Source organism: Dermacentor andersoni, chromosome 7 (assembly GCF_023375885.2).
Source record: "Dermacentor andersoni chromosome 7, qqDerAnde1_hic_scaffold, whole genome shotgun sequence".
Lineage (NCBI taxonomy): Eukaryota > Metazoa > Arthropoda > Arachnida > Ixodida > Ixodidae > Dermacentor > Dermacentor andersoni.
Window position 1 is genome coordinate 27,099,519 of NC_092820.1, and position 26,955 is coordinate 27,126,473.

The 26,955-nt window shown below is 46.4% G+C and overlaps 1 long non-coding RNA gene across 1 annotated transcript in view; it reads left to right on the top strand.

The window, feature by feature from the left end:
- The first annotated feature begins 3,571 nt into the window (after positions 1 to 3,571).
- LOC140219407 (uncharacterized) overlaps positions 3,572 to 26,955 on the top strand; it is a 42,461-nt gene continuing 19,077 nt past the window's right edge. Inside the window, exon 1 of the long non-coding RNA XR_011895634.1 lies at positions 3,572 to 5,396. This is a non-coding gene — a long non-coding RNA (uncharacterized lncRNA). The remainder of the gene's footprint in view (positions 5,397 to 26,955) is intronic.

A 26,955-nucleotide genomic window follows, 5' to 3' on the forward strand; every position in this document is an offset into this window, starting at 1 on the left:
GACAGCGATGAACTCGTGATAAAAAGGAAAGGAGCTCATTTCGACCTTAAGCAAAAAGACTGGAACTTCATGCCAAGGATTCTGGGAAAGCCAGCCACGTGACCCGTGAGGAACACCTGTTCTTTTGTCTTCGGAGCTAAACAGGGCATGCTGTCTTTTTCTCCGAAATGTTATACCGCTCTTTGAGAAGGCAAACTGCCTTCTTCAGGCACAGGCTTCTTTTCACCTTTTCCCGCCGCCTTTTCGAGGACCTCCTGACTAGATCTGTGCGCCCAGGTATTGTCAAGGCATGTCATTCATTGCTGGAAGTTGACTATGGAGCTGCAGAGGACCAGAAAGGGGATGACATAGTCATTGGCAGCTCAACCTACTCTGTGGTTGAGACACTGAGCTGCATTGAGAGAGTTCTTCTCTGCTGCACGTCTGTACTTAATGGCAGCATGCGATTACATTTGCCACAAATTCCTGCTAGAAGACATCAATCTCAAGATGGCTGAAGTTGCTCAAGTACAAGCTCTGGAAAGTGCTTCATTCAACAGCGTACATCATTTTATTATGGCGTTCCCTGCGATGCTACCCCGGCAGAGTGGCGATTCAAAAAATGCAGTTGACACACTTGAAGTCGAGTTTGCCAACTTGCAAGCATATCAGGTTCCAGCCGACATATTGAATGAGCCACGGTGCGATGTGTAGTGGTTGCAATTGGGAAGCGTTCAAAGTGTTCACGGATCGCTCTGGTTCCACAGAATTTCAATGGTTATGCTGGGTATTCTCTCCATTCCCCACAGCAGTGCTGAATGTGAGATATTCAGCACTATGAACAAAACTCGAATGGAGTTTCACTCATCTGTGTGCGAGAAAACAAGTCCGCTGATGGTCAAGGGGCACCAGAGTGGTACTTGCTTTGAGCAAGCCTACTAAGGAAGTTTCGGAAGCAGGCAAAGTCGGGAACAGCAAAATAGTTACAAAAGTAAATTGTGCTCCAGTAAAGTTATCGCTCTTTACTCTCCAAGACATGGATTTCACTTGCGGTTGTGAAAACGTGAGTAAGCTTGTCGCAAAAGGTAAATCCCTCTAAAAAAAAAAGGTGCTGCCGCACTCCCCTCACTGTGATAGTTTTATGAATTTCCAAATTTTCAGGTTGGCAGGTATGTAAATACTATAGTACATATATAGTTTACTCATTTATACATAGACTAATTCATCCCACTTTACGGCATGTTACATTCTTGACATCATATACCATTGACAATTCATTCCACCGTGGGTTTGACGCTCTTTGGCCAGAACTCACTCAACCCATTCATCAATCAAGACAATGAGCAAAATGAGAACAAGGTGAAAGCGAGAGCCAACGTTTTGACAATTCGACTTGTCTTTTTCAAGGCAACGTATGCTTTGTCACCTTGAAAAAGACAAGTCCAGTTGTTGAAATGTTGGCTCCCATTTTCACCTTGTTCTCGTTTTGCTCATCGTCTTGAATTTCCATCTCCCGCCTTCCCCCAGTTTTCCCTGGATTCATCAATTGAGTCATTTTGGGAGCACTTGACCTTTGTTCAGGAAATTTGGATAGCTTCTCCAGGCATGCAGTATATCCCTCAAGTCACAAAATATGAACAAATTTCAGACTCGGCACTTCAAATAATTTATTGATCAAAAGGCTGCAGGAAATTTGTTTTGCTGATGATCAATGTCTATGTTTGTGTGCACGAGTCTTACTTTATATACAGCCTGATAAGCAAAATTAGTTTAATTGCAAATAAGGTGGCATTTAATTTTTAGATTCAAGATTACATCTTTGCGACGCAGCCAAAGAACTATGAAAAAGAAATGGTTGCAGCAAATGGGCTTTTCTGAAGTTCTCGAGTTTGTTAAATGTGGCTTCAAATGTGCAATGGGCAGTCAACACTCACGTTCCTGTCATTGGTCTAGAGGAGTAAAATGGCTGCAGACAAAAAAAAAAAGCACAAAATTTTTGCTGCCATTTCCCGACATCTTTACTTACAATGCGAACGAACCAACAGAGACAATGAAAAGACATCAACATGAGTGCTGACTCACAATTGAAAATTCTTGCTTGTTGATTAGCTCGTGGTGTAAGTTAAAATGCAGTTTAACCGACTCGCCCAGCTAGCTGCCGTATTTCAGTTTTACAACATGTCAGCTATTGTTGGGTGCTGGTGAATGTCAAATATTCTTGCACTAAATGAAATAGTTATTCCAAGTTACTTGTCCCTTACTTTTGTTTCAGCTCTCGGGCATGTGGATGTGAACTGGCTTTCTCCTCAAGGAGCACCGTCAGACCACCACGCGAGTGTGCACTTTGGGCTGCCCAGGCAAGTGTCAAAATGCACGAGTTTTTCTATTAATGGGAGAAACTTGTTTTAGACATTTTGTTTTTATTTCTCCATCAATTTTAATGCAGCTGCACAGTAGCGCTTTAGGCACGAATGGTGTTTCTTGCGCCTCTTCGCTTCCTCCGAATGCCTTAAAAAAAGTGTCACAGAGCAATTACCTGCGTGATGTATTTTAGAATGCCAAACCTAAATGCACCTTTTTTAACATGCGAGATCGATAACTTAGGTACAGTTTGACCTAGCGAATGACGGTGCATACCCTCTATGACATTAATTTATATTGAGATTGTTCTTCTAGCTTCCTCCCCACTGTGCCTTAGATGATTGAAAGCATCATTAATAACAATGCTTGAAACCACTAACTCCGGCAATAGTATCGCTTTGGGTGTATGATGACCCGTAGTACGGTGATTGAAAACAAAGTGCGCGGAGTGCACTATGCCTTCCTCTGTATGCTGTGGGTCAATTTTCAAACATAACGATTTGTTTTCTTTGGTGCTGCTATCTAATTATATATGTACTGCGAGAAGGCAGCTAGTTTGTCCGGGGCTTCCAGATTCCTCGCTTACCACCCTGCTGGTCGAACTCTGTAATATTCCAGCACGAACCTATTGCTAGTCCTCTTAGTAATTGCTTCACAGCTTCCATTCGTAAGTACTTGTTCCATACTATGATATTTTAGGCACAAGCTCAATTGACAAGGAACACGTGCAGCCAAAACAGGTGAATGAAAGTGCTGAACTTCTAATTGCTTTTTTAATATATGGATGAATTCTATACCGGAGGTTGGTCAACAAAAATGTACGCCTTATACTTGTTCTTTGATGCAATATTACAAAGAAAGCAAAGAAATGAATCGCATTCGTAAAACTCGCCGAAACCCGTCTTCTGCAAGAAATCCATCAGCCATTTCCTAACCTCGACAGCTTCTTCTTCTGCTGGGATGTTTTCTGCCTGTTTCATGCGTTGCTTGCACAGTGCTGCCTGATACGCATTCCCTCGTAGTAGTGAATTTTGGCTATAGCATCATTTTTTGTGTTCGCGGCACGGAAATTTGAGGACGAAGTTTTGAAGAACGTGCTCAACGATTCCCCAGAAAACGTCATAGTGATCCATGTTCTTGGAGAAGTCTTCTACACAGTGAATCATGTTGTAGAGTCGCGTGTTCGGATGAGTTAACCCATCTCTTGACTTGCAGATTGTAAGAGATGCTTGTGGTAAAATTGGTGTCACAGAAGAAAGTGACTGTCTGTAGAGTTCACAAGGCAGCATTATTTTCATCCTCTTTGAGAGAAATACTGTGATGTAATACCGACGACTTCAGCGCTTTTTGACTATCGTGGATAGCATCATCCCAGTCCCAGTATCCTGTTTCGACAAGTTCGTCTAACTTGGCCTTCAGCTGTTTGAGATGCGAGGGGTGACTGTCGGCTTTCTGGAAAACTTCACGGAATTCTAAAACTTCAGAGGCTAGCTTTTCTTCAATCACTTCACAGTTCCCGAAATTAGGAGGTTTGAATGTAGACGGATAGCATTTGGTACAGCTGCAGGAATGTTGGCATGTCTGGATGGTCATTGTCACTAGCTGCTTGTCTTGACTTCCCAAAAGATCTCTCAAGAAGGTCCTGATTGAATTTCGCCTTTAGGGTGTATTTGAAATTGCACTTGCTTGATAGATACTCTGTTAGCGCAAGTGTAGAAAAGCATTGTGACACGGAGGCCTTTCGCAGTTTGAGTGAAAAGCATTTCCTTCATAATTGCGCCCGACCGGAGCTCTCATTCCCAGTTATCAAGCCACTGAATTGAGTCTTTGATCACAGTGAGGTCACGGCTACCATTTCTCACTCCTTCTGTTGGATGCCATCTGTTCGTAGAATAAAAAAGGTCATTAATCCTTTCTGTGAAAGCTATTGTTCCTGCTGCATCATGGGAATTTATTACTTTTTTGTCAGCATAGAATTTGATACTCGAAATCATGGATTATCTGAAAATTTGCTTTGCCAGCCTCGCGCGCATAAGCTCCATTTTTGATGGGTATGTGTGGTGCTGTGTTTTCTTCGGGCAAACCTTTAAGCCCCCCATGTTCTTGCAGCCTTCCTTGTACACAGCCATGTACGGAGACCACCCGTTGCCCGTTCACCTTGCGTTGCCCGTTCACCTGCTTAAGTAAATCTTAAGTAGTCTGTTCTTGACGCACTTGAAGAGACGCGATACATCGGAAAATGCAAACACCTTGTGCTCCTCATCTACGGGGTGCTCAAAAAAAAATGTTCGCCTCATTGAGCTTTCCGCTGACGCCCATGTGCGTCCTCATTTTTCTATTAGTTGCCATTCTGTCCCAGACAATCCCATTAACTACTGCACCAGTGCTTTCGAGCATGACAATCGCTTGAAGAACCAACTGGCTTAGTACTGTTGCTCTAGTTGCTCCCTTTGATGTGAATACTGTCCTCGGAGGGACAAAACATGGAAGACTAGACCATGATTTGCCAGATCGGAGCATTGCTCATCTCCCTTACTATAGTCCACGAGACCCGTGTACATTAGCTTTTTGGAGTTGATTCTTCTGCTCTCTCACCAGGATTTCGTCAAATAGGAGCATGCCATGTCTCTCCAACTCAGTTTTGGAATCCAGTTTTACTTTTAACGCTTCAAAGAAATCGGCATCAAAACCACATTGCATTCCAACCATGGCGAGATACCTTCTACATACATACATACATACAGGTTTCTTGTGGAGACCTTCAGGGGGGAGGCTACCCTTGGGTACCAACTTTTTTGTTTATTGAGAAATCTTAATGACATTTTTAGGATAGACTCATAGCAAAAGCATTAGTAGAACTACAAAATTTTATGCAGTTATGTTCACTGGTTCTCAAGTTACAGTGGTATGTCAGAACGGTGCACATGGTTTTCTCATTCCAGGCCTGGAGAATTTTCAAAAGGTGCTGCAACTGTGAAATTCACTATCATGATTCCCAGATGGATACCTCAGGGCAAGACAGAGAGCCCTTTATTTTAGCAGACCACCGAATTTAGGTTGGTGATTAAGATTTTATCAATCAAATTTTGATTAAATATCACAAATCACAGACACAACATATATATATTTATAAAATGGGCTTGTCTTTCCCTGAGAAATTTATTCAGATACACAATAAAAAAAAAACTTCTGGAAATCTGATGATATGGCTGGAACAAGCAGCCTCACTAGCTAAAAAAAGTCATTTTGAGAAAATGAGCTTTGAAAGTTTTGAGCACATATATTGGTCTAAAATGACCCTGCAGCGTAACTGGAGATGTCCTTAGGCACTCTCTTCTTTTGCTGCTTTCCACCTTCTCTTGCGATCGCTTCTTGGCCTTTTTTAAGCGCAGAGAATCATTCTTGGCTGCCTGTTGAATGGCCAGGTGTTAGCCTCACTAATGAACATAGCTCTTGGGTGGCCCTGTGGCAGCCAGCATTATATCTTAAAACTGCCTCATGCAGTGCTGTCTCCACGGCAATCAGCGACGCATGCTGCTCTTCGGGCATCAAGGACCACAGCACGGAGTGAAATGATTCTGATGCATTCTGTCTTTGCTCCCAGGTAGCGTTGCAGAAAAGAAGCCTGTGGGAGCTGTTCATAAACAGGTAGCAGTGCTTCTGCAACATAGCCTGGAAGATTGTACCGGTGCTTTGGAAGCTTCACACGTTTCAACATTTATGGCCTTTGCTTCTCCCGACAGCACGGAAAACAATGGTCATAACGCTCGTGGAAGCGGTGCAGCCACCAATCCGAAGCAGCAAAGTCGTTGTAACCCAGCTGCAGGGCGAAGTCCGCTGCCTTCGCCAGTATCACAGGGCCGCTCAGTGGAATATCCTGAGTGCGCATGTCCTTTATCCAAAGCAGTAGTGTTTTCTCGACGTCGGGATACTTTGCGGGCCGCAACCTCTTCCTTTCGTTGGCAACTTCTGCCGCCAAGGCATCTTCAATAGCCCTCTTATTCTTTATGTAAGTAGATAGCGTGCTTTTCGGTATTGCGTGCTTCTTCGCAATTTCTTGCTTAGACCAGAGTGCGGCATCCACTTCCCGCGGGATATCACTCTTGCAGTGTTTTGGTACAGTGATGGCGTGGGCTGCGTGCACAGACCATCTTCAAGTCGCAGCTCTGTGTTCGACTGTGCCACACCAGAGATGTCCACTGAAAGGAACGCTAGCCGAGGCTGAACACCATCGCAAAGAATCGCGACGGCCAGCACCTCCCAAGCTGAAAACAGACGTGCACAACCGATGAAGGCTGCTGAGGCAGACGCTGAACATGTGAAGTTTGGCGAAGTTGAACATGTGAAGTTGGAACATGTGAACATGTGAAGTTGGTAATGTCAATAGCATGCTGGGTACCTGTACGAATGTTCACTACCGTGCTGCTGGCTTCACGCTGTAGGACGCACTCAGTCATGTTTACGCTTCCTTTGCACACTCTGAACTCGAGGCTTTCATTTACAAAAGCCGGCGTTGTAGGTGATGACTTCTTCAGCTTGACAAAGCAGATGCCGATTGCTCCTTCGACGTCTTGTCGGCTCCAAGCAGTGCTGGGCATGATGACTTTCTTTTTTCATACCGTAAGCCTTACACAGGCTCATACAGGAGTGGGTACGTATAATACAGGCAAAAGAATGTCAAATGAAACATATCAAAACATATAAATGGAATACTTGCCATACACTAACATAGTTAATATTGTTAACCTAACAGCTTTTGACAGAGGAGTGAGCATCTTTTTATTTTGGAAGAGAAAAAAATGAACAAAAGAAAAGCACACACACACACACATATATATATATATATATATATATATATATATATATATATATATGCTAACAGGTACACATGTGTGTTCGCATGCATTCACACACATGCTATCATAAAACAAAAATCAAATTTTCGTTTCGTTGCGGTGGTTGAAGTTCCCGTAGTTTTGCATTGGCTTTTGTCTGTCTTGCCTGCAAGTGTGACAGCGCTAGCATCACTGTATCGCGGTATTCATGGCTGCTCTTTGTCGCAGCTCCGCAGATTGGCTATGCCCAATTCTCTGTTGGCGGATGGGGTGGATGACAGGGAGCCCCGATCTCCGTCCGCGTGTTCCGGTGATCGATGCGCCAGCGCCTTCTTTCTTTGGTTACAGACAGAGCTGTTGTCTGTCGGAGCATTGCAGACTGACAGGCCTGATAAGCTTTCACCGGTAGCGGTGGGCGCGTCGCTGCTACCTGGTTGTACACGTGCCTTGAAGTTGTTGGCGAACGACTTGTTTATTTTCTTGCCAAACTTATTCCGTGAATAGAACTTTCGCGTTGAACCAAGCATCATGAGAACTTTGGTCGTAAGCGCGCACATCTAAGTACCGGCAAAGTGGCTGCCCCACTGTCACATTTTTCGCTCTGTGATGAGATGAGACACGCCAATGAGATCTGGAAACTCACGTGTGCCCAACAGCGAATAGGACTGAGCATGCTGCTTTCTTTGTTGCCTTTTTTTTTTTTTTCGTGCAACCAATGAGGAAAACGAAGCAGCACCAGCGGGAATTTGAAAATGAAATGCTCTTTCAAATGAGACTAAGATGGCATCTGTGGTGTTAACGAAATTGGAGCTCTGCGTCACAAGAAAACTGCTGTTTTGGCGTTGGATTGCACGCGAGACGAGCTCATGTGTGCTTTGAAATGCTATTACTAATAAATTGGCAGACAGAAAAATGCTTGTAGAACTCTAAAATGTCATTAAAAAAATCTTTTTTATAATTTTTCGCTCCCGAACACCCGTCTCCCCCCTTAAGCTTCTCACTGCCGGGTTTTCTCACCGCTGCACACTCCCTGCCAGGTTTTTTAAAGGTTAGTTTTGTGGGAATATTATGCTAGTAACACACCATGATGCTCTGAAGAACATGTAAACATTTTTATTCAGGATAATCTTATAGATATTAGTATTACTGAATTCAAAAAATTGGCACCAGACTAATTAACAAATCATTATCTGTTAATTAGGATGTCGAGGTGTTTAGAAAACTTTTTGGTGTGGTATTCTTCAAAACAAGGCACCACACAAAGTGGCACCTGGCAGCTGGAACACAGATAGCAAGGCTCCCTTTGCTGCTTTGGTCGATGCTGCGTGCTAGCACAGATGCGGCAGAGTCGTGTTGGGTTTTGCTTCGTGATAAGGGAGTATCGGACAGGAAGTGGCACGCTATCAGCTGTGTTGTATCTTCACCCATCAACGGGTGTCCTCCCTTTGGCTTCGAGTTTCCCTCGTGGTACACCTCGACTAGCTGGCAGACAAGTCCAAGTAGAAAGTCTGCCATGCTTCTTTTTATACCAGAGGCTGTCATTTGCAGTATATTGTCGAGGATGGTAACGTCCAAGTGGTGAAAGTACTTTTTGTAGCACTTCATGCTCTTCCTTGTGGCTATACTGGTCACAATCACAACCATATCTGCCTTATCTATAGCCCTCATGCACAAGTTGTACTTGGAGACACACAGGGAAATCTTTCTGCTCTCGCCCGTCTTCCTGTCCACCTTCGCGGCCTCTACCATGCCACCCTTATGCTTCGTTGTGAGCATGAGCACTTCACGCTTGCCTTTCCAGCGGACGAAGAGAAGCTTGTCATTGCACGTCTTGCTTGCTTCCCCTTCTTCCAATCTTTTCTCGTCGCATAGGATTCCCTTCCTGTTCTTCCAGACTGTACCGCAAGCACTGTTCTTTTTTTGTGAAGGCAGGTGAACATTGTGGGACTGGTGTACCAATTGTCAACCCAGAGAAACCTGCCCCTTGCCCAGGTACAGTGGAATCTCGTTGATACGATTCTCACGGGCACCGAAAATAAAAACGTATTATCCAAAAATCGTATTATCCAAAACGGACTCCAAAAGATCGCGAATAATACTACATACTTGGCACAGAACTTGCTTTTATTAAAGCACTTTAAAATAATCCGTCACTTTGCGCTGCACTTTTTGCTTTTCGAGGTCCTGCAGCAAGCTTTTCTGGAACTCGTAAAAACGAGTAGCAGTTTCCTCGCTGAGCTCCGCAGACGCGACAAAGCCACGAAGCCCGTCCAAAGCTTCGAGAGCACCGTCAGAGAGCACCGGCAGAGTCGAAAGCCAGTTGGAGACCTGATCTTGGTCGGCAGACTTCCCTTCGCCGGAAACGGTTTTATACGACAGGCCATGCCGTGTTTTAAAACGATGGAGCCACCCGCCCGAAGCTTTAAAATCTTAGATGCCCAACGAGAGTGCTATCTCATCAGCTCTCTCGCGAACAACTGTCCCGTCCACGTTCACACCCGCCGCCCTTACTTCCCTGAACCATGCCAGAAGAACCTCTTCCATCTTGCCATGCTGGGCGCCCCTTGTTTGCTTCACGCCGGCGCCGAAGACTTGAATGTTCTTCTGAATTTCTTCTCGCTTGCCGACGATCGTGTTCAGCGTGGAGACAGGCAAACAAAGTTCGCGTGCCAGGTCAACACGTTTCTTCTGCGGATTTTCGTTGACTTTTGCTAGGACGTCGAGTTTTTCTTTCAGCGATAACGCTTTACGCTTTCTAGACATGGTGAAGCGCACGGGTGAAACGCGGCACCAAAACAGAAGAAACGATAAGGGCAAAGTGCAAGCTGAACGCTCGAAACACCAAAATGGCAACGAGAAATGGCAAGCACAAAGCCAACAAAGCCTACAGCATCGTCAATGCATGCGCCAATCACTGCTTCTTGGTCACGTGATTTTACCGTGAGTACTATGTCTTAGGATAGATGGCGCTAAAAACCTTCGGTGCGTTTGGTGTGCGAGCTTGCGAAAATTGCTCCCAGAGGCCGCCACACTGCTGCAGGCGCTGTGCAGAAGCACGGCCGGACTCTAGCCGAGCCGAGCCAGGCCAAGCCTCGAGCATACAAAGCGCGCGTCGCCGCGTCTTTAGTCCGCCGTGCCTGTCGTTTCGCTCGATGTTAATTTCAGTAGCTCTGCCCACCCGCTTCAAAGGACTGGCTCTGATGTTATCATCATACAGAAGACGTTTCCGGGATCGTATTATCCAAACCGACGTGGAAATACGATCGTATTAGCCGTACAAAAATGCATTTACCTCTATAGGGCATCGGCCGGGAACGAAAAAAAAACTTATTATGCCGAAAAACGTATTTAGCCGAATCGTATCAACGAGATTTCACTGTACCTGTCTAATAAAGTGAGGACAACTGATTCTTCATATCCCATCTCAGAGTCATTGATCTCGGTTGAGGATCCGGTGTAAATTCAATGTGTAGCACTAAGCCTGTCTGCACATCACGGAGCACGAATGATTTCAGGCCGAACCTGGTTCGTTTGGATGGGATATATTGGGATATATTGTTTGAATGACAATTGCCCTTTGAAAATCGGCAGGCTTTCATCTATACAAAGATCCAGGAGATCCTGGTATGGTGATAGCACCCTTTAAAAGTTTTTGCGAAACATTAAGAGAACAGAGTGCACCTTGTGCAGCCTGTCACCATGAATCTGTTCATTATTGGAGAAATGAAGAAACCTCCAAATGAGGAGGAAGTGATTACAACTAATCAACTTCGAGAACACAGGCATACTCAAGAGGGGATCCGTTGACTAGTACTGGGCAATGTTACCTTTTCTTGCATGAGCCATGAGAATTATGACTGCAAGAAATACATAAAACTCACGCGGAGTAACATCTTTCCACTGGTGTATATGGGATCCGGCCACCGGTGTCAGCGCGGCACATGGTTGGCGCTGGAAAATGTTCGTTTGATGTGCAATTGCTTCCACTATGTCCAGTGTAAGCTAACTTTCAATAATCTTGAGCTCACTTGACGCCGCTGTAATGTCATTGCAGATTCCTAAATATGATGGATCAAAAGCAAGCTCATAAGGCTTGAACTCTTTCCTCTTCCAGTAGAAATTGCACTCGTCGGATTTCTTCTTATGCAGATTTCTTGGTAGCAGGGGCTCTTCATCACTGTCATCACTCGGCAAGTCACTTAGGTGGGCTGGTTCCTCGTTGTCACTGTCAATAGGAGTCCTATTTCATAAGCAGTTCTTGAATTTCTTCATCCGTCAAAGTGCGGAAGCACGAGGCATGCTGCCTCGCCATGGCTGCTGTGCCGAGACTGAAACAAAGAGAAGTGCTGTAGAAACATGTGCTCCATCTGTTGAAGATTCACCCTACAAGTTCTCTAATATTTGTGGCTGGCCTCTCCATAGATGGTGTGACATGGTTGCATCGTTTCTTTTTTTACACGAGTATTATCGGGTGCGGCAGGGAGCGAATTAAAAAGCGAAAACGAGTATATCTGGAGAGGCAGGGGTTGTGCATGTATGGTCGCCCGAATTATCTCGGGAGTGGCAGTGAAAGGGTTAAAGTCAGTAAATGTGCCATGTTCTTGGCTGTTTCACTGCACAGCATGCTGTGGCAGTTGTCTCACCTCCTGTTTGGATTAAGGGTGATATATTTCAAGTGAGCGTATTTATTCCAGCAGAACTTTTCGTTGGGCTAGTTGGTGCATGTTACTGAAGTACTAAAGTGCCAAACAGACGACACAAGCGCTCGTCTGTGTCTCTTGTGTCGTCTGTTTGGCGCTTTAGTACTTCAGGAGCATATCTATGGTGGGCAGTGTGGCTAAGTATTGCAATTGTCAATAGATGGGACAACACATAGGTAGAAAGTGAAATGCCTTTCACTTTCCATTACTCTTTATTCAGAGTGCAAAGCTTAAGGTCACGGTCTCAAGTCCCGGCTGCATTCGGATAGCGGTGGAATGCAAAAACACCCATGTCCCATGTATTGGGGACACATGAAAGATCCCCTGGTGGTCAGAATTAATCTGGAGTCCCCCACTACAGTGTGCCTCATAATCAAATCATAGTTCTGGCTTGTAAAACCCCAGTATTCAATTCTGAGAGTGTCGCACCACTAAGGCATTATTGTTGGAAACTGTTCATAGAAGAAACCAACATTTTCGCAGTACACCAATTCTTCTGAAAAATTACTCCAATCTTTAGTGTTGTGGGGAAAATATGAGTACCGTACAGACTCTTGCAAGGGCCGCACTTTCTTTTTTACAATTTGGTGAAGCGTGGCCCTTACACGGGACCGAACCTTTTGGTCAAGATGGTGCTGGCCCAGCTGGTGACTTGTGCACGTGCCGGTTCTCGCCCTCTAGCAGTGGCATGCAAGAGTAAGAAGTGTGCAAACATTCGCGGATGCATGTGTGCGGCATTGGGGTAATCAACACGGTTTCTTTTTTTTTCCCCAAATTTTGAGCTGCCAAGTTGGGGATGTTGCCCTTACACGAGTTTATACGGTACTTAAGGTGAAGGTATCATGGCTGCCATCTTACATGTTGTTCAGGTTGTCCCACCAGGCGACGTCGCTCAGTCCTGTCTAGAAAAAAAAAAAAAAAGAAAAAGACTATTTGCCAAGGTGGAAGTTTGGGCGAGTTGGTGATTGAATATCGACATGTTTGCACAATGCAAAAGACGAGAACTGAAAAAAGAACACAACACAGCGACTGACGTTAACTGATCTTTATTTGTGAAATTACCGGAACTATATACATGAGCAAAAGTAATGAAAAGCAACTTTTGCATTAAGTCACACATTAACCCCTATTGCATCACAGCCAGATACTTGATTTCGCTTTTTGTGAGGGCAATAGACGGCACGTTGGCGCAAAGGTTGCCCAGCCGCTGTAGCTTGTCAGCCTCTATGATTTCACTGTCAGCTGTTCTCGGTGTTTGGAAATTAGGACGCAGTTTTCAAATTCAGGGTCACAAAGGCAATCTCTGCAGTGAATGCCAAGATGACCTTGCACAGTGGGATAAACATTGTAAAAATGCTCTTTCAATCACTCATGTAAACATCTGCCTGTTTGGCCAACTTATTTCATTCCGCAAGTCAAGGGAATCATGTAAACCACACCCAGGGCACATATTCCAAACCACTGCCTATGGTTAGTATTCCAAATATTTCGTCATGTGGCATGAGCATTCACACACCTACAGAGCACTGATTTTTCCTCAGCAGAAAAAACTTTAACATCTACCTTACTGCCTATCTTCTTCAAGCTGTGCGAAATCTTGTGCAAGTAAGGGGAGCACCGTGACTGGCTTATTGTCTCTGGCAGCGCTGTGAGCTGGTCCTTTGTCTCCAAGCTTGATTTTCTTTAATATCTTTTCTGTGACTGAAACTAAAATCACGGGGTACCCAGCATATGTTGGGTAGGAGGCCTGCGCTTGGAGACTGCGCGTTAAAGAGTGGAAGCAAGACTTGTTTAGGGCATTTGTAAAGCAGAGATTCACAATGCCCCATTTAACCAGCCCATTCTAAGCTGGTTAAACAGGAATTGTAAATCTTTGCTTCTTGCACAGCCCGCTATTGTGAAACCTCGTATTGGTATCACCGGCTTAAGTATGTCATGATGTACACAATATATGTAGTGAAATACAATGGTACAAGGCAGGGCAGTAGCAGCAGGTTGTAATAGCTAACTCCAGCTCAGCATATTTCAGGTCATCTGATAGGTTCGGCTTCTTTGGGAAATTCAGCGTCAGCGAAACTGATGCAGACTTGACAGCTATTTTGTGCTGAGCTCCCTGTACATATTTGGTTAGTGTTTCTCGGTGTGGTTGAAGATATCTTCGACATAACTTGCAGAATAGTAGCTTGGTACCTTTTGATGTCACACTTGTCAGCCATCGAGAATTCAATTTCCCAGGATTCGAGGCACTTGCTGTTGTATTCATAGGGCTTACAGGCTCTTTTTACTGTCTTGGCACAGTTTGGATCGCCATCTCCCTTTGGAGCCAACTTGCTTTGACAGCTCATTGCAACAGTGTGAAGCGGTTGAGTCTAGAAAAAGAATCGAGGCATTTGTGACAAACGCTACAAATAAAAATGCAAGTTATTACCAGGAAACTTGCCAAATCGTGTTGTGGTTTGCCTGCTTTGCTGATTTCATGGAGGCTAAACGTCTTTATACTGTGCGACAGCTTTTTGTGGCAGCGAAGCGAGTGGAGTACCCATACATGTTGACTGGCCATTTGACCCGTTGCTAAGCCCAGCATTGCTCTTCCCGTGCTTCTTGTGATAACTTCACTCCTTCGCTACTACAGCTGGCGCCATGTATTGAAGCTTCTTATAACTAGGCGTGCGTTGCAAGTAAACCTTAGTGGTAGCATAAATCCTAGCTACAGTGAACTAGAAGCTTTAGTTCACTGTATCCTAGCGGTAGCACAGCAACACGGGAATTAAATGAGGAATAGACAAATACAAATATAGCCCTTAGGATCAAGGGGCCACAGGTGCCACCTAGTGCTAAATATTTGGATGAGCAGCGCTGGTAGGTGGTAATTTCGGTAGAGTGGGTTTCCCCAGGTATCACCAGATTTTGTCTGGTGTAGTAGTTTGCTGGCCTGGCCACCAGGAGCTCTAAATTTTCACCACTTTCTGAAATCTGGTGGTGAACTTCACCAGGTGGCAGCGCTCATGCAGCATCATTACGCAGTGAAGTATAACTAGCAAAGGGAAAGGGCAATTGCCATGGGGCACAGTATGTATTCCTTGATTATACACGTGTGCACCCGCTATCTCCTGTCACAATACGAGCACCGATATGCCTAATAAGTCTACTGGCAGGCCTTCAGAGGTTTTTAACATGACCCTGTGGCGATTTTAGCCCTTAAGAACAATAAAAGACATTGCATTCATTTTTTCCAACCGGCCGATTTTTTGGATGCTTGTGCGGCCTCTAGGGAGTTGGAAAAATCAGTCGTTCACTGTATAACTGACTGAAAGGATGCTTCAAATGGTCCGTGGGACGAACGCGTGGCGGAACAAGAACGAGAACAGAAAGGACCGTCTCGTTTGAAGAATGATCGGGAAAGGAAACATGCCGCTGCCGCTTTGCAGGACTTTGAGCACGAAAAACGAAGTGCTGGCTGACGCCGAAATGCAGGTGTCCCTCATCCAAACCAGAATAAACTCTTTAAGACAGTGAAATGCAACACTCAAGTGTGCGCGGGCTGAGAGTATGTCAAAAGTCTCGGGACAGTTGACGTTGACTTACCACCTTCGTAGAGAGCATATCACTTGTGACAGAGTTCAGGCTTCATACCAGTGAGCTTGTTATGAGTTGATAGAAATAACTCGTATTTGAAAATATTTGCTTCTGTATGAGTCACCTTTCTTTTGTATTTGAAAATGGTCGACTCTATATGCAATGGGTCTTGCCATTTTTTTTTCGAAGACTTTTTATTTCGCTGCACATTTTGCTATCCCCTCCCTTCTGTCCTCTTTTTGAATAAAATGAACACTACTCCTTACTATGCAAACTGGATTAAGTCGGTGTTTTTCACGTGCTTACTACCCCGCAGGGGCGTCTGCGTCAGCAGGCGTTTGGTGTGTTGCGACACCACGGACCCGAGCACACAAGGGTTGGACCCTCCCGCGTGTAGCCGTGCGCGGCTTAGCCGTGTCTGGGGAAAAGGGGATCCCGGGGGTTGAGCCGAAGCTGGGTGTTTGGACCTTTAAGGCCCCCCGGCGGAGGCAACACACATCTTTGGCCTCTGCTTCACGTAGACGGCACCCCCGGACTGACCCACCGGGGGGAAATCGGCAGTTGCCTGTTCCTGTCCCCCTCTCCACTCTTCGTCTTTCTCTCTCACTTTGAATCTTTCCTGTCTTCTACTCACTTCAGTTTACTTCTCATTTTCCAGGCAGCAAGGGTTAACCGTGTGTATCTACCCAACCTTGGGTACATATATTAGGTTATAGCGGCGTTGTATAGCTGACGTATACAGGTATGTTCCTAACCTTGTAGCGTCCCCTTGTTGAACTCAGTGGTGGGTGGCTACCATCGCCGCTGAATATTCCAAGAATGCATGGCAAATGCATTCCCTCCCCTTGCAGATCGTCCTATCAAAAGAGGGCGCACCGAAGCAATTTTCGAGTTCACTTTGAAAACCAACGCAGAAACGTTCCCTCGCTACCATGTGATCCACAGTGAAAGATCTCTACCAATGAGAAAACTATCGCCATTCCTAATAGCAAAATGCCTAGTAGAAAAAATCTGAAAGCAATACAAAGCTTCAAAGATGTCAAGTGGGGACCTCCTCCTTGAACTCAAAACCAAAGACCAAGTTGTAAAGCTCGCTGATCTAACCAGTGTCGGTAACATCAAAATCACAATCTCAGCACACCGTTCTCTCAACACAAGCAGAGGTGTAATATCAGAAGAAGATTTCTTAAACCTAAGCGATGAAGAACTCCTGGAAGGTTTCCAAGAACAAAATGTAATCAAAGTTCAAAGAATAACTCTCCGAAGAAATGACGAACAAATCCCAACGAAACACGTTATACTTACCTTTGGTACCAGTATTGTACCTACTACACTTGATGCAGGCTATCTTAAGATCAACGTAAGACCGTATATCCCAAACCCGAGGCGGTGTTTCAAGTGCCAGAGATTCGGACATGCATCGCAATCATGCAGAGGTAAATCGACATGTGCAAAGTGTAGTGCCAATGACCATCAGTCGGAAAACTGTAATGCTGCTCTACACTGTACAAACTGCAAAGGAGATCATCCAGCATATTCACGATCTTGCCCCTGCTGGAAGAAAGAGATAGAGATAATTGCACTTACAGTGAAAGAGAAGATTTCCTTTTATGAAGCAAGAAAGAAACTAGCACACTTACCTCAAACAACCTACGCCAGTGCGGTGCGACGGGGGAAAGCACCGCAGTGGTCTCAGGAGTCTACAGGGACCGCAGTCAGTGGCCCAGTAGTAACTCCATCCGTCCCCTTGGTGGCAGCAGCCAGTCCTGCTCCATCATCATCATCACAGACTGGCCTGCAGACCCCGGTTCCACAGGGCCCCAGGCTAAATCGAACTCCCAGGCCTGAGACGCGCGTCTCAGCGCCTGGTTCTCGATCATCCAGCGCCTCGGAGAAGGTTATGGATGTCGACACCAAAACTCCGGCGTCATCGACCCCAAAACATCAGCGCTCTCTGGAGCGCACTAAGAAAGACAAGCTCACAATAACTACGCGAACAAAGGGACCGGTAACCTGAACGGTTACCGTTCTTCCAATAGCACATTCCCGCTAACAAATGTCACCTACAGTTACTTAGTACATACATGTAAATTACCATTCTCAATTCTGCCACAATGGCTTTTATCGTGCATTGGAATTGTAGAGGACTGATTCGCAATTTAGGTGACATTAAGGACATAACAAATAACTTTTCGCCAATCGCATTTTGCCTACAGGAAACAAACTTAGGCCCTAAACACAGTCAATTCCTTAGAGGTTTCACCGTTGTCCCAAAGGACCGCGAATGTTCCAACCGGTTGTCAGGTGGAGTGGCTATAGTCGTGCAGGGCGGCACTCCTACACGAAATGTCCCATTAAATACATCTTTAGAAGCCGTAGCTGTCACCCTTCTATCCTACAAAATAATCACCATTTGCTCACTATATATTCCACCCCACACACATTTTACTATCAAAGACATAGAAAATCTAACAAATCAGTTACCGGAGCCATTTGTCTTGGTAGGAGATTTTAACGCTCATTGTACTCTTTGGGGCAGTGTCAAAACTGACCAAAGAGGGCAACTCGTTGAAGATTTTATTCTGTCAAACCATATCTGTCTTCTAAACTCAGGTGCGCCAACTTATTTCTCACCGACTTCTCGCACATTTAGTTGTTTGGATTTAGCTTTTTGTTCACCCTCTCTATTTATGTGATTTTAAATGGGAAGCTCTCGACACGTCATATGGTAGCGACCACTTACCCGCACTCATCAAACACCTATCATCACCACAAACCCTAGTAACTAGACCACGCCGATGGAAATTACAGCTCGCTGACTGGCAGGTTTTTATGCAGAACGTGAAACTGGAAAATGTCTTTTCGCCAGAGCTCAGTATTGATGATCTTAATACAAAAATCACTGAAGTTATAATCACAGTGGCAGAAAAGGCGATACCGCAGTCTTCCGGTACTATGCGCAAAAAGCTAAACCCTTGGTGGACAAACGAATGTACTAAAGCCAAAAAAGAACAAAATAAGGCCTGGGGAATCCTACGAAGGTACCCAACTTATAACAATCTTCTAAATTTCAAAGAGGCCAAAGCCATAGCACGATATATTCGAAGAAATGCAGAAAAATTATCATGGCAAAAATACATATCTTCAATCAACAGTACAGTCACATCAAAACGAATGTGGGACCAGGTGAGGAAATTTAGAGGAGAGTACTCATCATACACTATACCACTACGTACATGTCCGGGCACACAAACAACACTACAGGACCAGGCCAACTTATTAGGTGAACACTTTCATAACATATCTAGCTCAGCAAACTATTCAAATACATTTTTAACATGTAAAGAATCGGCTGAGAAAGAGAGGCTGCCTACCACTGGGGCTTCAGCTGAAATGTACAATAAACCCCTCACAATACATGAATTGAACAGAGTTCTCTCTGCTGGTAAAAAAACGGCAACAGGTCTTGACCGTGTGCACTACACAATGCTGGCACACCTATCCCAAGCATCGGTAGGGGCACTTCTTAAATTTTTCAATAAGATATGGGAGTCTGGGGTAATGCCCACAGATTGGAAAAAAGCGGTAGTAGTGCCTTTTCTAAAACCTGGTAAACCAGCTACATCCCCTAGCAGCTATAGACCCATTGCACTAACAAGTTGTCTAGCCAAATCTTATGAGAGCATTATAAACATAAGATTCACATTCATTCTTTAAACAAGAAGCTTAATAGACAAGCACCAGTGCGGATACAAAAAGGGCTGTTCCACCACTGACCATCTCGTACGACTAGAGCATGAAATACGTGACGCGTTTCTTCACAAGCAATACTGCCTCGCGGTTTTCTTTGATTTTGAAAAGGAATATGATACCACATGGCGATACGGAATGTTGAGAGACCTGGCTGACATGGGAATTCGCGGAAGAATGCTGAATTGTCTATGCGATTTCATGTCAAACCGAACATTTCAAGTACGTCTCGGCACAATACTCTCGCGCACATTCACACAAGAAAATGGCGTTCCACAAGGTCGCATTCTGAGCACGACGCTCTTCATAGTCAAAATGAACTCTGTAAATAAGATCATCCCATCGTCTGTTATGCACTCAATATATGTCGACGATTTGCAAATGGCTTGCCGCGCCTCAAGCTTACCCGCCTGTGAACGACAACTACAAATAACGATAAATAATCTTACACAATGGGCTAACAAAAATGGTTTCCGGTTCTCAACACACAAAACTGTTACAGTTCTCTTTTCCCAGAAGCGAGGGTTACACTGTACTTCAGGTCTCACATTGCATGGTACAACGCTACCGGTCAAAGAACACTATAAATTTCTAGGCGTAACGTTTGACACTAAACTGAACTTCCTGGCCCACATTAACGCAACCAAAATTAAAGCAAATAAAGTGCTAAATATCCTCAAGGTTTTATCACATAAGCACTGGGGATCTGACCGAACATGTCTACTACGTATATACCGATCCCTTGTACGTAGCATCCTCGACTACGGCAGTGTAGTTTATGGTGCAGCTAGGCAGTCCTACATTAGGCGACTTGATCCAGTTCACAATCTTGGCCTACGACTGGCGAGCGGTGCCTACAGGACATCGCCTGTACAAAGTTTATACGTTGACGCTAATGAGCCTCCATTACAGCACCGCAGAGCACAACTTACACTTTGCTATGTACTAAGAATTCGGTCATCACCACAACATATATGCTACAACATCGTAGCACAGTGCCAATCACAAATACACTACACAAATAAACCAAACATGGTTCGGCCACTCATCTTACGACACGAAACAATATTGTCAGACCTATGATGTTCCTCCCGAAGCCCTGCAGGTTGCCGAAAGGCCACTAAGATTGCCCCCGTGGTGCAATTTTACACAGCTGTGTGACTGGACGTTAACACATATAAAGAAAAAAGACATTCCACAAGAGCATATAATACAAGAGTTCCGAGCTATCCAAGAAAAATATAAAAATTACACAGAATTTTACACTGACGGCTCTAAAACACAAGAATACGTAGGTGTTGGGATCGTAACAAAAAATTTGGAAAATAGCATTCGCATAAATAATTTTTCTTCAGTCTTTACCACCGAAGTTTATGCAATTTGGATGGCAGTTAAAAAAATTACTTCCGACAAGCAGAAGAATGCTATTATTTATACCGACTCGTTAAGTGCCCTAAGAGCCCTTAACTTAAACTCCGTGTCTGAACCCCTGCTTGGCGATATCTTAATTTGGCGAACTGCGGTTCGGTGCTCGACATCGACGGCCTTCTAGTTGGCTGCACTGGCGTTGGTGAAGGGGAGCGCGTAGAGCGCTCGCGACGTTGCGATCGAGTTGTAAACTCGAAGCGCAAGATACGGTGTGCAGCCGCGGCCACGGGTGAGCAGGGAGCGTGCGGCGCCTGCAACTTTTCTTCAGTCCCTGCAGAGCTGTGTTGCGGCCGCATTAAAGTTGAGGTGGCAGTCGATGTGGAGGCCAAGGTAGTGAACTTTTCTGTGCCACGGGAGGGGGCTTCCGCGCAGCGAGAGAGTTGGCACTTCGAAGCATGCACGCCTCGCACGGGGGTGGATTAGTAGCGCCTCGGTTTTTGACACCGAGAGCTGAAGTCCTACGCTGGCGAGGTATTCATCCACGGCATTGATCGCCGATTGAAGGCATTGACGCACTTGGAAGCCATGGTCCGTGGGCCCGCAAGCAAATAGAACAATGTCGTCAGCGTAGATCGCCACACGCACTTGGTAGGCTGTCACCTTCGGGATGAAATCAAGGAGCCTTGCCAGCGCCAAGTTAAAGAGAAAAGAGCTGAGCACACTACCCTGAAGAACGCCAGAGGTCACGCTACGGGGGGTGCTGAGCGCGTCACCAACGTGCACTCTGAGCGTTCAGTTGTTGAGAAAGGCCAAGACATAGTCCAGTATGCGGCCGGTGACACGTAGCTCACGGAGGGCTTGAATGATGGTGCCGTGAGGGAGACCGTCAAACGCGCGTTCCACATCGAGCAGCACAAGGTGTCCGGGTTCGTGGCGGCTAGCCGCGTCCTTGAGCATAGCGACGACGTCGATGAGGGAATCGGCTGTTGAGTGCAGTCGGCGGAAGCCACTTTGTTCCGGGGCAAGAGCGTCGAGGGCGGAGGCAATCCATTCAAGGCGGTACAAAGCCATGGACTCCATTCTTTTGCCCGGTACCGAGGTTAACGATACGGGGCGATAGGAGTCGATGTTTGAGGCTGGTTTGTCGCGCTTGAGAATGGGAACGACGATCGCCTCTTTCCAGTCAGCGGGGATGATGCCGCTGCGCCAGACAGAGTTGAAGACATCGAGAAGCAACGGGAGCTGAGCTGCGTCTATGTTCCTGAGGACTTGATGGGTAAGGCCGTCGGAACTGGGCGCGGAGCGACGTTTGCACCTGTTCAAAACGATGCGCAGCTCGCTGAGCGTGTACTCGGCAGAGCACAGCACTTCTATATGTTCCAGAATTGCACTCGTTGGGAAATAGCGCATAGGAGCGAGGTGTTCAACCAAGTTGTGCGGCGGAAGTTCGACGGCGGCTGTGACAGGGCACACAGACAGCGGAGCGAACGTATCCGCGAACAGTTCAGCTAGCTGTTCGGCACTCAAGCCCTGTGCCACTGCGATGGAGAGTGCAGGGTGGCGGGGGATCTTGGGGCTGAGCAGGGCGGCGAGGATGCGCCAGGGGCGAGCCTTGTTGCGAGTGTCCTCCAAGGAGAGGCAGAGACCCTGCCAGCTCTGGTTGCGGCGCTGCCTGGCATGACGACGGCACGCGGCGTCAAGGCGGTTGTAAAGAGTCCAGTGCTCCACCTTGTCGCTTTTGATGGCGCGGCGTTCATCGCGGCGACGTACCGCGCGTAAGTTCACAAGTTTGATGTCAGGCGCCGGCGTTCCAGCGGGCACCGAACACGACTTGGTCGCGGCGACAACGCAGCTTGAAATGTGCGTGAGGAAGTCAGTGTTGACAGGAGGAGGCGTGGCACAGAGCGTCCTGAAGAGAGACCAGTCCGTGATGCGATAGGTGCGCGATAGGTGCGGGTCCGGTTGCGGCTGAGACCGAGAGGGTCAAGTGAGATCGGCTAATGATTCGATCCTTGCGTGTCAGGGCTGCGTACCCACCCGTAGTGGCGCCGTTCACTCACCAGCAATAAGTCTATCACACTCCCGCGCACCTTCCGATGAACGAAAGTGGGACTGCCGGTGTTGATGATCAGCAGACCAGAGGAGTTGATAGAGTTTAGCAGGTTCCTGCCATTATGCTCACAGCGGCTGCTGCCCCATGCCGTGTGGTGAGAGTTAAAGTCGCTGCACACAACACAGTGACTGTTGATGCGCGCGGAAAGGCTCTCCACGAAAGAGGTATCCCATCACTCCACGGGCTGGACGTACACGCTGGCGACACAAGTGTCGGCCCCCCCAACGCGCACAGATACAGCCACGCACTCCACGGAGGTGGGAACGATGTCGGACACAGAGACGGCGGCTTGACCAAGGCGCGCACGCACATAAACAGACGCTCGAGAGCGGCCGGGTGGGTGGAGTGGATCGCGGCACGGAACCTCGGCACAAGTCTGAAGTTCGCACATGGCCGCACTGTGGTAGCCGACGAATCCCGGAAGGTTGCACTCCCCATCGCGTACGTGTGTCTCCTGCAACGCGAGCACATCGTACTCGTGCAGGAGAAGCTAGCAAAGCTCCGGGTGCCGGCGGCGCATCGAGCGGACGTTCCACTGCAGTATGCGCGGCTGACGTATCGCTGCGCGGCTAGCCATGGCGAGGCAGGGACTGCTGTGCAGCCAGAGCCGCGGTGCACATCTGTCGCACCGTGTCGTCCATGTGCGTGGTCTCCATGAGCACCCGCAGAGCTGCGGCGAGCGCCGCGATCAGGGCGTCCCTCGGGTCGCCGACAGGGGCAGCTGTAGGAGGCTGCGTGGTTTCCGGTACGGCGGGCTTAACGCTACGGCCACGTAAAGTGTCACTGAACGACACGCCGGCTTGTAACGTCGCTGAAGGGTGTGGCACATTTTGCTGCTGTTGACTATGCTCGGGCTGCGCGGCGCGAGCTTTGGCCAGCTCGAGCGCCTTCTTCCGAGTCATGGTTTGCTCAGAAGAGGCTAGCACAATGGCTACCTTTTTTTCGAGCTGCCAGTGTGGGCAGCGCGGCTCGGTTGCTGCACGGCTGCCTGTGCAGTTTATGCTCTGGGGGTGCTGTGCAGCGCAGTCACTGGTTGCGTGACTACCTCCATAGTGGAGGCAACGAGCGTCGTCGGAACAAGTGGCGCTGCCGTGTTCGTACGCGCCGCAGCGGTCGCACTGGAGTGGGCGTGGCAGACGGGGTCGCACGAGGCAGCGTTGTTTGAGGAGGAGTACGTCCGCGGGGACGACGTTGCCGGCAAAGGTGACGCTCACGTTCGCGCTGTTGCGGAAGCAGGAGAGCACGAGAACAGCCGCTTCTATATTGCCCCTCAGAGTGTCGTTGTCGAAAGATTTGTCGACGCCAAAAATGACGCCGACGCAAGAGTGCTTGCCGAGGGCTTTTGCCTCTACTGGGATGTCTGCGATGGCACGAACATCCAAAAGGCGGGACAGGTTCACACCGGGCACTGAGTCAGCAGCAACCTCATTGTGGCGGAAGTTGACACGCACGCATTTCACGCCTTCGATGCGGCAAAGTTGGCCGGCGATGACATCACTGGAATGTTTCAAAAAGTTATCTTCGCAGCCGATAGGACGGAAGAGGACAGTGTCGGCGGCATTTTCAGGGGCTGCATGTACAGTCTCGTCCTTCTGGAGTGGGCCATAAGCAGCAGAAACTTTATTGTAGGACATTGTGTAATACCGCTTATGAAAGAATGAAGAGAGTGAAGAGGCTTTTAACAGCAGTACCTCATGCTGCTCTAATAAGAGGAACGATGAGCAAAAACATTTCTGGTAGAGCACTTAAACAGTAACTTTCTGAAAGACAGAAAATTCCAGGTGAGAGTTGGAGGTACATTAGGCCCACACACACCAACAACATGGGCATACTACAAGAAACACTACAGCCTATGGTGTATTACAGTTTATGGGAAAGCTATCTTATACAGAAATCAAGAATGATGCAACAAGCCCTCAACAACTTTCTTGGCCAGTCTGGCCTCTCGCTTTCTGATAAGTCAGCTCATATCGACGTCGGAAAAAAAAAAAAAGACTAGAATCAAGAACTACCCTAGATTGCACATTGTGATCCACATAGCTGGACAAATATGCCCGCAAGTCAACATCCACAAATCCTCTGCTAGTGTAAGCCCATGACGGCAGGGCCAGCACATGGGTGAAACAATTATGCAATGCCTGGGCGCAACTTCCACACCTGGCGAAACGAATAATCTCGAAATAATGGGGGTGGACGAGTGGATACTATAGAAAATCGCAGATGCTGTGCTTGTGTCCAAGGTATGGTACGGTATGAATTACCAGCAGCACACAAAAAAGACAACTCATCGAATACAGGCATCGGGTAGTAATAACAGGTCTTTCCAACTCTACCATGCTTGAAGACCTCTATGAGAAAGAGCTAAGGAACAAGCACCTAGACAGAGTAGAGTTGCAGCCAGCAGCACAAATTCTTTGTCTCAAGAGCTCAGAACCTCGTCCCAAGATACTATGCCAGCTAGCATATGAGATGCAAAGACGACTACTTAGAAGTTAGCATACCCTGTTCTTACTGCTTCACACTGTACATTCTTGCTACATTGGCCAAATAAAAGATTTTATAAGGTATCATGAGGGCCATTAAAGTGACTTGTTGCAGTCTAAAAAAAATGAATAGCCTGGCTGCAAATGGCACCAGAGAACACATAGGACAAACAAGAAAACCGAGATGATCTAACAGCCAAAAGTTTTATGTACACACCGAGTAAATGCTCGCTGACAAGCAATAGACTGAACATACACAAAAAGGAGAAGCAAAAATTCATGTGCGTTTCCTGACAGGAAATGCATCCATTTCTAACGGAGGCCGTGCTGACAAGATTAACCCAGCATTTTTAGATGTACAGCTTCCGTAATTTCTCTAGGCAGCCAATCTGCACAGAATGCTAGCTTCTTCCTCTACAATGCACGCTCAGATGTGGAGAGTGCATTGTAGAGGAAGAAGCTAGCATTCTGTGGAGATCGGCTGCCTAGAGAAATTATGGACGCTGTAGATGCAAATACACTGGGAGAATCTTGTGTCAGCATGGCCGCTGTTACACTTTCAGAGATGGATGAGTTTCCTGTTGGGATCTGTATGGACACACATCAGATCTTTCTTCTGCTTTTTGTGTAAATTCTATTTATTGCTTGTCGAACAGCATTTACTCGGTATGTTCAATAAACTTTCATTTGTTAATACACTTCATGATTGTCTTGGTCTCTAGCAGAAAGGCGTTCATTCTTTTTACAGTGAAGCTGTATATGCCTAGGCGAAACACTCATGGTCCGATCCCAAAAACCCTAGTGTAGGGGTATGAGCCATTGTTTAAGGGGGTGTGAGCCATTGCCTTCGTCTTGCATGATGGACGGAGACATTTCTTGTTGGGCAGACATAGAAATGCTTATGCATTACAAACATACATATATCTGCGTATTATTGCAGGGAAGGGACACAGAGGGGGATGGGGTTAAGACAAGATCATGATGTCATTATCATCTCACAGCAAAGGTGTGGTGGGCCATTGGCTAGACTGCTAGTGACGTCGTTTCTTTCTAGCAGCAGAGCGCGCGTGCAGCAGTCTCTCCGACTTCCCAATAGGTTCGAAAATGTGTCCCTGTATTTAATTAAATGAAATGTGCAGCCCCGGTGTGTCACTTTGTAACTACAGTGCATAACTGAGTCATAAACATTATGATTAACACATTACAAAACACAAGTGCGTAACATAATTCAGAAAGACTGATGGACCCGCTGGATTAACACAATGAACCACTCATTGCACTTTCCATGATGGTGATCTTGCAAAGTGCAATGTGTGGCATTCCAAATAAAGTGTGATAAATCCAAGCCAAACATGTGCATAACCTCATTAAGAAACACAGACATAACCAATAATATAGAAAGACTTGAATAAACCATTGGAATTAACCCAGTGATAAACACCGGGGCTGCACATTTCAGCTTCGCTGGTTTACCATCTCTACAGGGTGCATGGGCAGTAACTTTTTCTGTTATTGTTTGTTAAGTATTGTATAATGTTGAACCAGAAAAAACGTAAAACACGTTGGGCTAGTTGGTGCAATGTATTGGTACTGCTTTTTTTGATGGTTTTTTTTCTTAATGTTGTGCCCTTCTTCCTTTTGTAACAACTTTCTTATTCCCCCTTGCATAATACTCCAACCTTGCAGCCTGCGAGGTATATAAATAAATAAGTACATAAGCACGTCATTCATTCATTTTGTTCATGGAACAAAAACGCATTGATAAGCTTAGACATATAGTCATTGCTTCA